At 57.1% G+C, this 15,703-nt stretch overlaps 1 long non-coding RNA gene across 5 annotated transcripts; it reads right to left on the bottom strand.

The window, feature by feature from the left end:
• Window positions 1-630: 630 nt before the first annotated feature.
• LOC149122018 (uncharacterized) lies at window positions 631-15,463 on the bottom strand. 5 transcript variants are annotated; one of them, XR_016221685.1, is made up of 3 exons: window positions 15,330-15,463; window positions 14,763-14,891; window positions 631-988 (listed from the first exon to the last, which is right to left on the bottom strand). It is a non-coding gene; the product is annotated as an uncharacterized LOC149122018 (long non-coding RNA). The 5 variants fall into 5 exon arrangements; XR_016221682.1 differs by lacking the exon at window positions 631-988 and adding an exon at window positions 1,010-3,660; XR_016221686.1 differs by lacking the exon at window positions 631-988 and adding an exon at window positions 3,676-3,945.
• Between the last annotated feature and the right edge of the window lie 240 nt (window positions 15,464-15,703).

Genomic DNA, 15,703 nt, shown 5'->3' with positions numbered 1-15,703 from the left:
TTTATCTTTGGATTCAGCTCTGGCAGGAAAATGCCAGGAAAACTCCTGGCACCACAGGATATTCTCTCTCTCTCTCTCTCTAGCAATGTGGCTCGGTGGTTAAACCCACAGGCTGCGTGGCAGACTTGGATCCACTCCTCTCTACTCCTCTCTGGACAGCTGTGTGACTTTTGCTATCAAAAAACCCTGGAGGGGCCGGTGCTGTAGTGTAGCAGGTAAAGCCAATGCCTGCAGTGCTGGCATCCCATATGGATGTTGGTTCGAGTCCTGGTTGCTCCATTTCTGATCAAGCTCTCTGCTGTGGCCTGGGAAAGCAGAAGATGGCCCAAGTGCTTGGGCCCCTGCATCCATATGGGAGACCTGGAAGAAGCTCCTGGCTCTTGGCTTCGGATCGGTTCAGCTCCGGCCATTGCAGCCATCTGGGGAGTGAACCAGCGGATGGAAGACCTCTCTCTCTGTCTCTACCTCTCTCTGCAACTCTTTCAAGTAAATAAAATAAATCTTTTTTAAAAATGGCCTCAGTTCATGCCACGTTGCACCCCTACAACTCAGAGCAAGGCTCAGCCTGTCTCGGCCTCAGTGCCCTGTGTGGGGAAGGGGAGGCTGCTGAGCTCACGGGGTGATGGTGGAGGAGGAATGGGGTGCGCTGTGCAAAGTGGCAGGTGCAGCACCCAACACCAAGTAGCCCCCATTACGTGGGTGTGACTGCAATTCTCTAAGGTCCCAGCACCCCTTCCTGCCTTAGCCCCATCTCCAAGCAGTGCCAGCGTGGCAAGGGGGTCTTGTCGAGACTTCCGGTTCCCCCAGGATTTCTCCCTGCCCTTCCCCAGAGTCACCACCCACCTCCTGTTGCTCGGTAGGGACGACAGTTGTTTTTCCTCAAGCTTAGATGAAAGTGTGGCCCAGAGCTCTGCTGCGGTGGAATCACACCCTCCACTCCTCCAGCCAGATAGGTCGATGCCCCGACCCCCAGGACCTCAGAATGTGCCTGTTTGGAAAGAGGGTCTTTGCAGATTTAACCATGTTAAGGTGAACCCTAATCCCATATAATTGGTGTCCTTGTACAAAGCAGAAATTTGAACATGACTCACAGAGGGAAGGCATCATGAAGACACAGTGGGGAGGGAAGGCTGGGGAGGTGTGGTCATCGGCTACGGGCAGCCAGGACGGAGCCAGGAAGGGGCCCCAGCAGGCACTCAGCATGAGCATGGCCCTGCTGAACAGGTCTCCAGAACCTGGAGACGGTAACACTGTCGTCCTGAGCTGCCCAGTCTGTAGAACTCGGGTTTGCAGCCCTGGGATGCTGGCACAGCCCCTGCAGGAGATGTGACTTATATTGACTCTAAAACCCCACCACACACAGCTGCTCCTCTGCCTCCCAGGCCCTCCTGCTGGTCCAGAGGGACAGCTGCCAGTTCCCTCCCCAAAGCAGGCAGCTGGACCCACGGGGAAGTAGACAAGTCTCCTGAGAATCCTGGGATGCCTGACCACGGAACTCAACTCTACCAGGAGCTCACAGACTCGCAGCCCCACTGCGGAGGTCAGAGGTGCGGGCGGGCGGTGGGGCTCACCAAAGCCTGGCTAGGAATCAGGCTCAGCGGTGACCCAAAGCCTGGTGCTTTCACTGCCTCAGCAGGTACTCGAGGGGCCCTGGGCCTCTCTGAGCCCCCAGCCTGTCCTGGCTCAGCAGCTCTCCGCGTTCTTGCTGCCGTGGCGAGTCCCCTTCCTGGTGGCCCCGGGCAGGGATGGTCTTTTCCTGGTGAACAGTCATGGGTCGTAAACATGTTGGGAAACCGAGACTGGCGGCTTGGGACTGTGAAGTCTGCGTGTCCTCCCAGGCACTGCTCTTTTTTTTCCCCCTGTAATTGCTCAGCCTGATGTTAGCTGATTGCATCACATCCTCTGCTTTGTTTCCCTCTCCAGTCACCTGACCTTAGAAACCCTGCTGAAAGCAGCGGGGACCCTGGTGGGGCGCACAGGGCCCTGGGCCCCAGCTCTGGCTGTCCCCTTGCACCCTCCGCAGCTTGGGCAGGTCCCCCCTTCTGTTGATGGTGGAAATAAGGATGTCCTTTCTTGAGCACAAGTCACCAGGCTCCCGGGTCCCTACAAGGTGTGGGTGTGTGTTGGAGGGTCTCAGGGAGGCCACCGATGACTGGCACTTGAGTGGCGGCAAGTGGCCCAGGTTGTTTTCAGTACACAACACCACCGCCGCTGCTGCCTCGCTTCCTGAGTCCATTTTCCCCAGCTGTGAGACGGGAGCGGACTGTGGGCCTCTCCCCAGCTCCCTGTGACAAGCAGAGGGCATCCCTTCCTCAGTCCACTCTGGTCTCCCTGGAAACCTCCTCTGCACCCAGTGCCCAGGGACCCTTTGAAGTCTACTCCAGATCCCGCCACTTTGTCATGGTCTGCAGGCGCCTTGCTTGGTTCCTTGTTTGGCGCCTGAGTCCCCAGGGCTGCGAACAGCTCAGGCAGTGGTTGTGGATGGAGCTGGACACGTCCAGTGTGGTGGCCATATAAAAGGCAGGGACAGGGCTGGATGGGAGGGGTTTGTAGGGGGAGATGGGCGGTGCTGAGGTGGTCCTGCCTGAGTAGGGGCTGCAGAACGTTACGAAGCTGTGAGGTTGGTTTTTGGTTCTTAGACTGACCCCTTCGGCTGTCACCCCCAGCCCGTCTCTGCTGCCCTTGAACCTGGAAGCAAAACTTCCCCTAGAAGTAGCTGTCGCACAAAGTCATCCATTTACGGCAAATAGGTAGACCCTGGGGAATCATTTCCAAAGCCCTGGCTCCCGAGCGTGGGAGCAGGTTTTCTGTTGGCCGCAGTGAATATGCAAGAGGAGACCTCACTGTCATCGCACGCAGGGGTGGGCACCAGCTCAGAGCCTGCCTGTCCCTGTGTCACCTGCTACAGTGCTGAGGCTTAAGCGGCTCCTGGGGCAGAGGTCCCGGTATGACGAGGAAGCAGAGGGTGACCTTGGACGCTGTGACCCAAGTGCCAGGCATTGGCATTGTCCTTGTGGACCAGATCAGGACAGCTGGTGACTTTGTCCTCTCCTGGGTCCTCAGGAAAACCCAAGAGGTAACCACAGCAAACGCCAAGTGCCTCCGTGGCTGGAGGGCCGTGAGTCAGAAGGAGTCCCCGTGAAGACTGGAGCTGCTCGGGGACAGGGCCGGAGGCTCCGCATTGTCATCCGTCGGCCTCTTACAGACACACACCTGTTTGTTTAACAAGGTCTGAGCGGAACATCACATACTCTGGCTCCAAGGGCAGGCGGTTCTGGTGGCGGAACTTCAGACCTTGTGAGATCCTCGAGGAGGCATATTTGGGGGCAATTAGTGTGTGAGCTGGACCTCAAGGCGCTCCTGGTGTGCAGTGACTCACTGCAGAAGGCCACAGCCACCTGCAGTGCCCTGGCTGCTCCCAGGCCAGCTGTCTGAGGAAGGGCGCGGCAGCTATCTCTCTCACGCCAAGGGTGAGTTTCTGCTCTCCCTGTGCTGCGGTTGCGATCATCGTTTCAGACTCACTCATCCCAGCCTCCTCGTTGGACCAACATGGACCAGAAGCCCAGAGCGGACGAGAACTTGCCTGAGGTCACACAGCAAGGCAGCGGCCTGTTCCGTACAGCCCAGCCCTCTGACTCCCAGTGTTTTCTGCACCTTAAACTGGACAGGGAGGGGAAGGGGTGTTTAGGTGACTCCAGACACCACCCACCCTCGTCAGAGAAGCTGGTTACATGAGGTCCATTCAAAGAAAAGCGTTTGGAGACCACAGAGCCTGGGGTAGTGGCGTAAGAGGGCAGAGATCCTGGACACGTGGTGGACGCAGCGCTGGTCCTTGAAGAGGCAGTGCAGGCATCACCTGCATCAGCCCTGAGACAGTTTGGGGGCGCTTGGGGTGCAGAGCGAATCTGGGCAATAACTGTACTAGGGAAACACCGTGCTCAGCCCCTGGCAGAGGAGGAAGAGGAGGAAGGGAAACCTGGGTGCGTTGTGAACACTGCACCAAACATTTTCCCAAAGAGATGTTTGTTGATTGAATAAATTAACAACACGGGCCTGGTCTGTAGGGGCAGGCGCGGTGCCCAGCGTGTGCAGAGAGGCGTCGCCGGAAGCAGGATGTCTGCATTTTTGATTTGCAAAGCAGCTCTGCCCACGTGCCGGGTGGCTGGGCCATCAGATGGAGCTGACATCTCTGCAGAAAGGGGTGGACCTAAGAGGGGATTCTGGGAGGGCTTCCTGCTTAGGAAAGCAGGCCCAGAGAAGCAGCGTGCCTCTCTCAGGGCCACACAGAGCTCCAGGCCAGCACCGCAGCCCCTAGAAACTGCCCTGTGCAGGATCCTCTGGGTCCTCTCCCTGTGACAAGGCCCAGGTTAAAGGTGACTTGAAGGACAGGGTGAAAACCTGGCCCATCAAAGCATCCAGACAGACTTGCGACAGAGAGATTGCAACAGGTCAGGCCAGCCCAGCTGGTTCCTCTGCAGGCCTGGGGGTGGGAGTAGGGGGCAGGGATGTGGCCCCAGTCCCCCCACCCCCCAACCCGCTGATCGGTGTTGAGCAGACCACGCCCAGACATTCTCGGGAAGGCACTCAGTGCTATCTTGCTGGCCTCCGTGTCCCCGCTGCAGCCTGACAGCTGACAGGTCTGTGGCACGGGAGGGACCGGCCCAGTTTGTACTGGCTGGGAGCTCCCTGCCAGCACCCAGTCACGGGGGGGGGGGGGGCGGTGTGCAGGCCCTCTCTGTGCTGGGGTGAGGCAGGGGGAGGGGGGCCAGGCCCGCTGCTCAGCCCTGGCTACATTCAGTGCCTCTCAGGTTGTGGGGACCACCTCAGGGTGCTGATCGTGTTGGGTAGGGGGCACCAGAGGCTGGAAGCAGGAACTCGACTCCCAAGGCCCAGTCACAGGCTCTTGGGCAGAATACAGTTGGTCTCAGGGTCATAGCATCTTCCCCCACATCACAGAGGCGAGCGGGGGGGGGGGGTAACCGGAAGCACAAAGAAGGGGCCTTACTCACAGCAAGCGGGAAGGCGTCCCACGCACACTTACACCTGACCCCGGGAATGACCCATGTCCCAGTGATAAAGCATTGACGAGGGGACACAACCACAGTGCAAATCACACATGTGTGGCTTCCACTCAGTAGCTTTAACCATCCGTTAATGAAGAAATAGTTCCATCGAGGACAACACGGGAAAGACAATTTGTAGATTAGTCTCCGCTAGGGACCTCCATGCAGCCTTCTCCAGACAGACCAGCAGGAGGTTAAAAATAACAAAGAGGAGAACCCCCCCCCAAATCGACACCAGACAAGCAAGAGAAAATATTCCTAGGGTCAAGTCAGCTCCTAGGAAAATACTCGTTAAGTTAACACACTGCCACTTAGATTCACAAGCGAGAGAACGCAGGTCCCCCGAGTCCCAGATGAGAGAAGCGTTAATGCTGCAGGCGTTAGCAGAGCAGAACAGGTCACATGAGTTGATTTCTTTCCAACTTTACTTCTGATTTGAGAGGCGGAGACACAAAGAGGAGAGAGCCCGCACCTGCTGGCTCATTCCCTGAATGCTTGCAACAGTCGAGAATGGGCCAGGCTGAAACCAGGAACTTAGTCCAGGTCTCTCGCACGGGTGGCAGGAGCTCAGTTACCTGAGTCAACCCCTGCTGCCGCCCAGGCGCTGCAATGGCAGGAAGCTGGAGGCAGCCACAAAACCAGGGCTTGAACCTGGGTGCTCTAACGTAGGCATCCTAACCAGCGTCTCAATGGCCAGCCCAGATGCCCGCCCCACGTGCGTCATTGTAAATTTCATAGTAGCTGCTTTTGAAAAGTAAAAAGAATTCACATGCAATTTTTTTGGGCACATTTTGTTTAACTGAATATGCCCCAAATATTACTGCACCAGGTAACTGGTGTAAAAGCCGTTCACAGTGACTACGGCCCTTGCACGCCACGTTCAGGAAGCTCACACGTAGAGCTCATCTCAGTTTGGCATGAAAATTTCCGTTTTCATCGGAAATACTTGGTCACAGTGTTTGGGCTTCATTAAAAATCACAGCAAGAGGCTGGTGCTGTGGTGAAGCAGGTAAAGCCACTGCCTGCAGTGCTGGCATCCCATATGGGCACGGGTTTGAGTCCATGCTGCTCCACTTCCCATCCAGCTCTCTGCTATGGCCTGGGAAAGCAGTAGAAGATGGCCCAAGTCCTTGGGCTCCTGCACCCGCATGGGAGACCTGGAAGAAGCTCCTGGCTTCCTATTGGTGCAGCCCTGGCCATTGTGGCCACCTGGAGAGTGAACCAGCAGATGGAAGACCTCTCTCGCTGCCTCTGCCTCTCTGTAACTCTGCTTTTCAAATAAATAAATCTTTAAAAAAAAAAGTCATAGCAAAACATAGCACCCATGTTGTTGCAAATACACGTGTCCTAATAAGCGACTCAAATGTCGGTTCTTAAATGAATTAAAATGAGATAGAATTGGAAGGTCAGTTCCTTTGGGAGTGGAGCCACACACGCGGTGCTGGCGGCCACTCATGGCCTCGGCTGTTGTGTCAAGAGCTGGCAGACTTCAACTGCAGCCCCGTGCTCCCCCAACACCCTGCTGCCACCCGTGCTCCACACAGATCCCTCAGACCCCTCCTCAGATGCCCTGGTCCTCTCTCTGTCTCCAGCCCACTCCCTTCTCATAAAGGGACACAGGGTGGGGCTCCAGCCACCATTCCCCTCTTCTCGAAGCCTTGCGTTTTCATTCCTATGTGGGGTGGAGCGGAGCCAAACGAGCACCCCACCCTGGCAGTCTGGGGCTGTCACGTGACCGTCACTTCCCGGCCTGTGAGACAAATCTGTCACCGCACCAGGGCCCACCCCTCCCCGTCTCCAGATGGCTTCCCCCGGCCCCTGCCCCACCTCTTCCTGGTGCAGGGCTGAGGACTGCTGGGAGGCGGCTGCAGCACCGGGCTCCGAGGACCAAGCCCCACCCTCACTGCCCCCTTCTCGGGGCTACCCAGGCCTTGCCTGGGGTGGGGGACAGGTGAGCCTACACTTTTCAGAGGGCTGGGGTCAGGGGCAGGGAGAGGAGCAGCTGGGAGGCCACTGGCGCTGAGGCTCAACCCAGGAGGCCCCCGCCTCTCTGAGCCTCTGGGGCACCTCCTAACTCTCTGAAGATGGTGACCTCTGATTGGACAGCAGGGCAGGGATGCCAAATTCCCCACAGGCCTGGGGCCTGAGCAGTCCAGCGGGCATCCCAGCCCCTGCCATGCCGATTCCCCACCAGAGGACCAGATCGCTCTGTCCCCCAGTTGCTGCCCTTTGGAGGACTTGCGGCCCCATTCTTCCTGTGAGCTCGGTCAGGAACACACACACTGCGCCCCCTCTCTGTGTGGCTCTGCCAGCGGCCTCCCGGCAGCTCACCCTGCTGCCCTTTGCATTGCAAAACAGCACATCCGTTACAGGTGCATGTCCCCTCCGCACAGGCGTCTCCCGCCGCTCCCTCCCAGAAGGAAGCCACACAGCCACACACGATGGGGAAACAGAGGCCCCCGGTGAACGCAGACAGGGAACACACTTGGGCTCCCAGGAGGCGGTGGCCCAAGACCCCTCCCTGTAGCACGGACTCTTTTCAGCTCAGAGGAGAAATGAGACAGAAGGATCCAGGCAGGGAGGTGGGCACTTAGGGGGATCCTGGCGCATGACTGTCGAATGACTTATGGAACTTTCTGCGAGCAGAGGCCATCCTGCCCAACAGCCCCGAGCCGTCAGTCTGTGGTGACCACCGGCCAGGGGTTGCCAAGGGTGCGGCTGACGTGGCTTGGAGGAGGACACTGCTCCGGCACAGGAGCACTGGGCCCTTAAACCAGCCCCACGGTGACTCCATGCCCGATGTCCAATACTGGGTCTAGAAGCCTTATTATGTCCATCTTTAGTTATGCCTAAGTTTTTAAAATTGTGGATAGAAAGAAATGACCTATAATCTCATCGTGTCCTTTCCTGGACTTTGTCACACAAGAAGTGTCCCTTCCCTCTCACCTGCCCTCCCCAGCCTCTGCAGATACATCTTGACCTCTGGGAGCCTTGTAGGGTCTGTGTCTCAGGGATACGCTGCCAGCTCTGGTGGGATCAACAGGCCTAAAATGTCTTTTTTAATTTTTAAAAAAATATATTTGAAAGGCAGAGAAAGAAACAGAGACAGATCTTCCACCTGCTGGTTTCCTTCTTGCAATAGGCATTTGGGCCAGGCTAAAGCCAGGAGCCTGAAACTCCAGCCAGATCTCCCCCTTGGGTGAGAGGGGAGGGACCCGAGGATTTGAGCCGTCACCTGCTGCCTCTCAGGGTGTACGTTAACCAGAAGCTGGAATTAGAAGTGGAATACAGGATGCAGGTGTCCCAAGTGGCATTTTTTTTTTTTTAAGAGATTGGGTGGGGGCTGGCCTGTGACACCAGCATCCCATATGGGCCGTGGTTTGTGTGCTGGCTGTTCCACTTCCCATCCAGCTCTCTGCTAATGTGCTTGGGGAACCAGCAGATAATGGCCCAAGTGATGGGGCCCCTGTCACCCATGTGGGAGACCCAGATGAAGCTCCTGGCACCTGGCTTTGGCCTGACCCAGCCCCGACCATTGCAGCCATTTGTGGAGTGAACCAGTAGGTGGAAGGCTTCTCTGTCTCTTCCTACATGTCAAATAAATTAATGTTTGTTTTTTAAAAAAGATGTATTTATTTGAAAGGCAGAGGAATTGGGGGGAGATGTTACATATATTTGTTATATATATTTTAGTTATATATTTGTTTTATTTATTGTTAAATCAATCAATCAATCTATCTATCTATCTATCAGAGACTCCATCCTCCACCCACTGGGTCACTCCCCAAATGACTGTAATGGTTAGGGTTGGGCCATGCCGAAGCCAGGAGCAAGGTACTCCATTGGGGTCTCCCACGTGGGAGGCAGGGACTCAAGCACTTGGCCGTCTTTTACTGCATTTTCAGGGCATTAGCAGAGAGCTGGATGAGAACAGAGCAGCAGGACTCCCATACGGGGGGGAGGTTTACACTGCTGCACTGAATGCCGCTTCCTAAAACACCCGTTTCTTTCAAACAAGAACGAGCCCTGCTGTGCACTGGGACACATGTCCTTCCCACATGATGTCACATCAGGGCTGCTCCGGTCCACACGCAAGACCCTCACCGTTCTTTTCATGTGTACGCAGTGTTCCATAGGATGGGTGCGCTGAGATTTTTTAGGCGTGGGGAGTGTGTGTGCGGCTGTAAGTATGCTTCAAGGCCAGTGCCCCTGGCAGCTTCGCGACACGGGCAATGCCACTTTTGACTGCACTTGGTGTCCCTGCCCAGTTTCATGAAGGGGGGTTGTAAATCCCAGTGGGGCTGGGGACCCAGGAGGAAGTGCTGGGGAGGGGGCAGGCAGGGGGCCCAGACTGGGGCCAGACACTCTGTGCCTGTCATGGCTGCTGGCTCCCTCCTGCCCCCTCCCCAGGTCTGCCCAGTGAGGGGCCGGAGGGAACCCTTAACTGGGCTGTGTGGAAGAGGATGGGTGGGCATGGTTGTGGCCCCGGGGGACTGCTCCTTAATCCTGGGAAGCCTGGTCCCAGAGATGGAGGTGGCGAACCTGGGAGGCACGGGCAAGCTCCCTGGTGCCGGCCCTGCCATCAGCCCAGCTGCTATGGGCAGACAGAGCTGAGGTTGCAGGGGATGGGGGCGGGGGGCTTGGAGCTGAACCACAGTCCCTGAGGAGCCACAGGAGAAGCTGCCAGGCCTGACAGGAGAAGCCGGGGTGGGGGGCACAGCCAGTGCCCAGGGTAGAAAGGAGGAGAGGAGCCCACGGCCCCCGCCCCGGGGAAGGAGGCAGCATGCCCCTCCTTCTCAGAAGTGGCCAAGGGGTCGGGGAGGGGCTAGGCTGGAGGCACCTAGGGACTTGGGAGGTGGGGAGATGCTATTAAAAATATAATTTGTTATGTGTGTTTTTCCGGATTACAAAAGCAATGCATATTCATCGTAGAAAATTTGGAAAATAGAGATAAGCACAAAAGAGCAACTAAACCCCGGGGCTAATCTCCTCCTTCCGGGGCAGTCAATTGCGCACCCAGCGTGCTGACTGAGAGCGCAGGCTCGGGCCGCTGCCCGGCTGCGGTCAGGCCCAGTGCTGCCCCCAGCTGGCTGTGTGACCCCGCCAGGACCAGGGGAAAATGCCTCAAGTCTTGTACCTACAAAGTGTCAGTCATGGTTGTGACAATGAGCTGGATAGATCTGGTGATGTCTGGACTGAAACAGGGTTCTTGGTGCCACTGCCACGTCCCACCGTGCCCCACGTCCCAGGACAGGAGTCTTGGGGTGATGGAGGGGCAGCAGCAGGAGGGAAACCCTGGCGTTTACTCTCCTTGCCAGAGGCAGCCATACACCTGCTCCTGCCTCGCACCCCACTCGCCCCGCCCTTCACAGGTGCTCTGCAGGCTCTGGCCTGGACCCCTCCCCTTGGCTGGGCCACTGCCCCCAGCTCGCCATTCTCTTGGTTCTGCCAATAACTTATGGCCTGTGAGGTACAACACCATCAATAATGCACATGCACAATGTCCCACAGCTCTGTGTACAACTGAGGCCTCCCCGACTGCACCCCAGGGGCTCCAGGGGCCGGGGGGCTGGCTGTGCCCTACTCACAGACTCTATTTCAAACCCCGGCTCAGGCCAGGCCCCAGAGCCCCCACGGAGAGGACTACGTGCCTCTTCCCTCTCGGTCCTAATGCCCCAATGCTCAGACACGCCAGCAGGGGGCGCCTCAAAGCCCTCCTCTGCGGGCTGCTATCTCTGCATCTCACCTGTTCAGCAGTTTCCTCACCTGGAGTGGGGCAGCTAATGCCCACCCCTACCCTGCTCACCACACCTGACGGAGGTTTGGGAAGTGGGCACGGCACGTGTCTGGGGTGGCGGTGATTGCCGGGCTGGTAGCGCCTGGTCCAGATACTTTGGGGGCTGGAGAGGGAGAGGGCCCCATAGGGCTTCCTCCATGGGAGAGGCTGGTCATGGCCTGCGAAGGAAGCTGGCTGGGTGTGAGGCCTTAGGGAGTGCTGGGGACTGTGGGGGAAGTAGAGGTGCACATCTCCTCTGGAACAGGTGGCGACTACATGACAACAGCACCACATGGGAACACCAGTCTAGTGTTACCAGAGTCAATTGGTGAGGGAATATGGCTTTTTATGAAGAAGTTCCTGATTTTTAAATATGGAATAAAAAGCTAAAACAAAGGGGCCAGCATTGTGGCACAGTGGGTTAAGCCACTGCCTGTGGTGCTGGCGTCCTAAAGGTGCTCCGGTTCAAGTCCCAGGTGCACTGCTTCAGATCCAGCTCCCTGCTAACGTGCCTGGAAAGCAGCAGCAGATGGCCCAAGTGCTTGTGCTTCTACCATCCACACGGGACACCTGCATGAAGTTCCAGGCTCCTGCCTTCAGCCTGGCCCAGCCCCGGCTGTTGTGGCCATTTGGGGAGTGAACCAGCAGATGGAAGATCTGTCCCTACTTCTGTCTCTTTGCTTTTCAAACGAATCAATCCATCAATCTTAAATTCCACACAAATATTGAAAGAGGGCGGACATTGGCAAGGCGGGTACTGGCAAGGCATTGGGGCCCCCACGTGGACTGGCTGGTGTTGCTTTCTCAGTGAGGATTTTCTGAGAAGGGAGCAGTTCAGCCAGCGCACAGGGACCAAGGAGCTTTGGATGGGGAGGCCGGGAGCCCCGGTTCCGGCGCTGGCCCCACTGAGCTTTCAGCTGTGTGGGTTGTGTGCCTTGGCCTTCTGGGAGCCCCGTCCCCTGCTCTGCGGGACGGGGCGCCCACAGGGGTGTGATGAAGCTTCTCCAGCTCCAGGCTCGGGAGGGAATGTCCCCGGGCTCCAGAAAAGGTGGCTGAGGCAGGAGGCTCGACTTCCAGCAGGTGTCACAGGCCAGGCAGTTTGGGGAGGGAAGGGCTCGGGGCTGCCCCCCACACACTCAGGCCTCACTGGGCAGACTCTAGGCCTTGGGGTCACTCTTGGGAATGTCTCCCAGGTGAGTACACCTGGCCACTGGGCCTCTTGGGTCCTCAGTAATGAGGCCCTCTGGGTGGGGTCTCAGTCAAGCTTCCCACAGCTGATGACTGTCCATGGTAAATGGACACTGCGTACGCCGACACCACCACTGGGATCTCCAGCTGTCAGGTTCTTATTTCACTGCACACCAACCTGAGGGAACTAAGTTATCCCAATCCAGGGGCAAAAAAAACCCCACCGAGGCTCAGGGACCCCAGGTTGCACAGAGAAGCTGGGGGGCTGTAATTCTAACCTGAGTGTGCAGGGCTCCAAGTCTCAACCCCTCCGCCCCCAAGCAGATTTTGGAAGGTTCCTGGCCTCTGGCTTTTGAGCTGTGCGGGGCAGAACTTGGTCCCATAGCTGCTGGAGTGGGGGCAGGTGTGGAGACGCTAACTGGCCACCTGCAGGGCTGGGACAAAGACACAAGGTCGCCCCTCTCCCCGAGTCCTCAGGACCCCCTTGATAAGGGGTAGAACCGACCAAACCACACAAGCTGTGTAGGGGACTTTGGGGCCAGAAAGCCTTAGCCTTGACCATGGCTGAGCTGGGGCCTGCCGGGAAAGAGACCAACCTGAGAGGGAGCCTGGCTCTGCTCGTTGGTGGGCTCCTGTTCTGTGAGCCATGCTGTGTTAGGGCAGACGGCACCCATGGATGTGCCGGGCCCCTGTTAAGGACTCAAGTATTTGTGTGAACCAAGAAAATCCTAGGGCACTCCCAAAACTTGGTGGAATTAAAAATAAATACATTTGCTTGGCGCAAGCATTTTTGAAATCCACGCATAGTTCTTTCTTAATACAGATTTTCCATGGCCTTTTAAAGACTCATTGGGTGTGTGGATTTCAACAGCTTTTGCCCCCAAATAAACTTATGTTTTAATTCCATGTTCCACGTCCATGTGTGGATGTCCACCTGTGGAAAAAGAAACCTCACTAGGGCACTTCCCTGGCGTCCAGGTTCATGGTGGGGGCAGGGCAGGGGAGCTCACGACCTACACAGGGTGCTCCCAGGTTGTTGGCATGATAGACAGGCTCAAAAAAAAAACACCAATTTTAGAAGAAAAGGAAGCAAGCCTAGCAGAGGCTGCAGATCTCATGACTCCCCGCGGTAGAACTGGAAGGGGAGGATGGTCAGATTGGAGAACAAGCTTGAGGCCGTACAGTCCTACCTCTGGGGACAGCTTGAAGGGAGCTGGAAGGGAGACTGAACCCAAGTCAGGAGTTGCCACTGGCGCGTCAGACAGGACCAGCCGTCCGGCCGCCCTGCGACTCCCCGCAAGGAGCCCTGTTTCTCCAGCTGCTCTTCTACTTCTCATCACACATCTTCAGCTCATCTGACTACCGTGCACTGCCAATGTGGCCAGAGCAACGTGTTAATGACTTAAGCAAGGGTCCAGTTGCAGCCTAATTAGGAGTAACAGGTAAATTAGCATTAATGAGGCCCAGAGAGGATCGCTCCATGGGTCCAGGTCACACAGCAGCCCTGGAGCCTGCATTCAGAGTTTCTCATCATAGCCTCTGCCCCTCTGGTCTCAGGCTGCTCCTCTTGAAGCCGTGTGTGCAATTGCCTCCTTCCAGAAAAGCCCTGTCTGGGAGGGGCCTGGGGTGCCTGTGGGCGTGGCCTGGCCCCTGCTGCACTGCTCCTCTGAGCTCATCAATGTTTCAGCTGTTTTTCATTCCACATCACCCCTGCTACCGTCTTCTCCCACTTGAGCTTGGGAGCATGAAAAATAGATGTGCTTACCCCACCTGCCTTTGCGCTTTTGCCCAGGTTTGGGGCTTAGAAGTGATCTTATTCAAATGTTCTAATCAACTGAGTCCCTGGCCCCGCCACACCTGCTGCCTGTCTTGGCTCCATGGATGCTAAGCGAACCTCGCTTCAAAGCACGCTCTGTGCGCCGCGCGTGTACTTCCCGGGCAGGCAGGAGGAGCTGCGTTTGGCCTCCGGGGCTCAGAGCTGCTAACCTACTTGCCGGAGGCCACACAGGGAGTTTGTAATGGTTGTGAAGAGCAGTGGTGTGACAGCCCCCCACCCCGCCCCGGTGCGCCTCCCTCCCCCAGAGCCACCCCTGGTGCTTCACCTTTTTGGGACCCCTGCAAGAGCTGCCCCGTCCCCACCGGCCTCTCTGGACAGCTTTTTCCTCCGGTCTAGATCAACAGTTGTCTAACCGGCCGGCGTGGGGGAGGGGGGTTGTTCTGCCCAGAGGACCTCCGGATGCCTGGCTCCTGCCCTGGGACACCGGGGAGCCTGTCGGTGGAGCCTGTTTACATGACCCCTGGTAAACCATACACTGGTGTACACAACACAGCCAGATGGGATTCTGCCGGCTCAAGCTGCCTTGGCGTGCTTTGGCACCTAATTTACACATCACCCCATGCCCTCTGAGAGCGCCCGTGCTCGTTTTCCAGACAGGGAAGCCCACTTGCCCCCCAAATGCCTGGGCCAGCCCCGGCCCCAAGGTTTCCTCTCATTCTCCCCGGCTCTGGGGCTGGGAGGAACCGCACAGAGCAAGAGAGGCCCAGGGCTCTTGTTAAAGGTTCCCCTATCACCCAACCCCAGCCCAAGGCGGCAAACTCCCCTCGGGTGAGGCATTGCATCTCTTGCTCCAAGCTGCTAGTGTTTGGCACACAAATGCCCCTCAAATGTTGCCTGAACTCACAGCGCGGTCCAATCCCGGCACTCAGACGCCGCTCCAAGAGGGCAAGTGACTTACCGGGGTCCCCGAGAGAGCTGGTGGCAGAGCTGGGCCCAGAACGCAGCTCCTTGACTTCTCAAGACGGGCCGACACAATCTCGCAGCACCTTCTCCTGCCGTCTCTCACCCGTCCACCAGGACGCCGATCCTGGAAGCAGGAGTGATCCTAAGCACTGCCTTCCCTTCCCAAGAGACAGCAGGGCCCCTGGGAGCGGCTGAGGTCCCAGGGACCCTACAGTCCAAAATCACGATGACATCCCCTGTGGGATCTACAAAAGCAGAGCTCACACAATAGAGAAGGGCAGATGCCGAGGGTGGGGAGAGACCGGCGGAGGGGCACAGAGGCAGCCCCAGACAGAGGAACAGGCATAGCCGGTCTTTGCACGGCAGCAGGGTGGCTGGGCTCAACAATACTGTATTATGTGTTTTTGAAATGGTCTCACCGCAAAGAAATGAGTGATATGCCACATACCTTAATCTGACCATTACAAAAGCTTTTTGTTGTGTATTGAAGCATTATACTATATATGCCTAAATATGCATAACTCTTGTGCTAATTAAAAACAAAGCAAAACTTGACACTCACCGCTCTCCTTACCCAAGTACCAGGAACCCACCCCCAGCGCTAAGCTGTTGCCCTAAGTGCAGCTCCACCTGTGGCCGCGTTGCTGAAGAGGCACCGGCCCTTTACGACTTGGAGCACACAGAGCAGCTGTGCTCAACGCAGGCCAGCACAGTAGGCCAGCACTACTGGCGCCACCTGAATGCAAACCCTCTGGTTCTAGCCCAGACCTACTTCATCAGGCGCTCTGGGAGGGCTTCACTCGCCCGCCAGGGGATTCTAAGGCTTGCTCAGGGATTGAGATCAGCTGACCTAGCAGAAGATGTGGGAGCAGGCCCTTACAAAAGCCTGGCTACAGGGCTAGGCGCAGTCAGACAGCCGGGGAGGCTGCTGGCTTC

The sequence above is a fragment of the Oryctolagus cuniculus genome, chromosome 15, assembly GCF_051225735.1.
Source record: "Oryctolagus cuniculus isolate XC-2025 breed Fujian yellow rabbit chromosome 15, ASM5122573v1, whole genome shotgun sequence".
Taxonomy (NCBI): domain Eukaryota; kingdom Metazoa; phylum Chordata; class Mammalia; order Lagomorpha; family Leporidae; genus Oryctolagus; species Oryctolagus cuniculus.
Note: the sequence above shows the minus strand (reverse complement) of the source record. Positions and strands in the feature narration are given on the sequence as shown.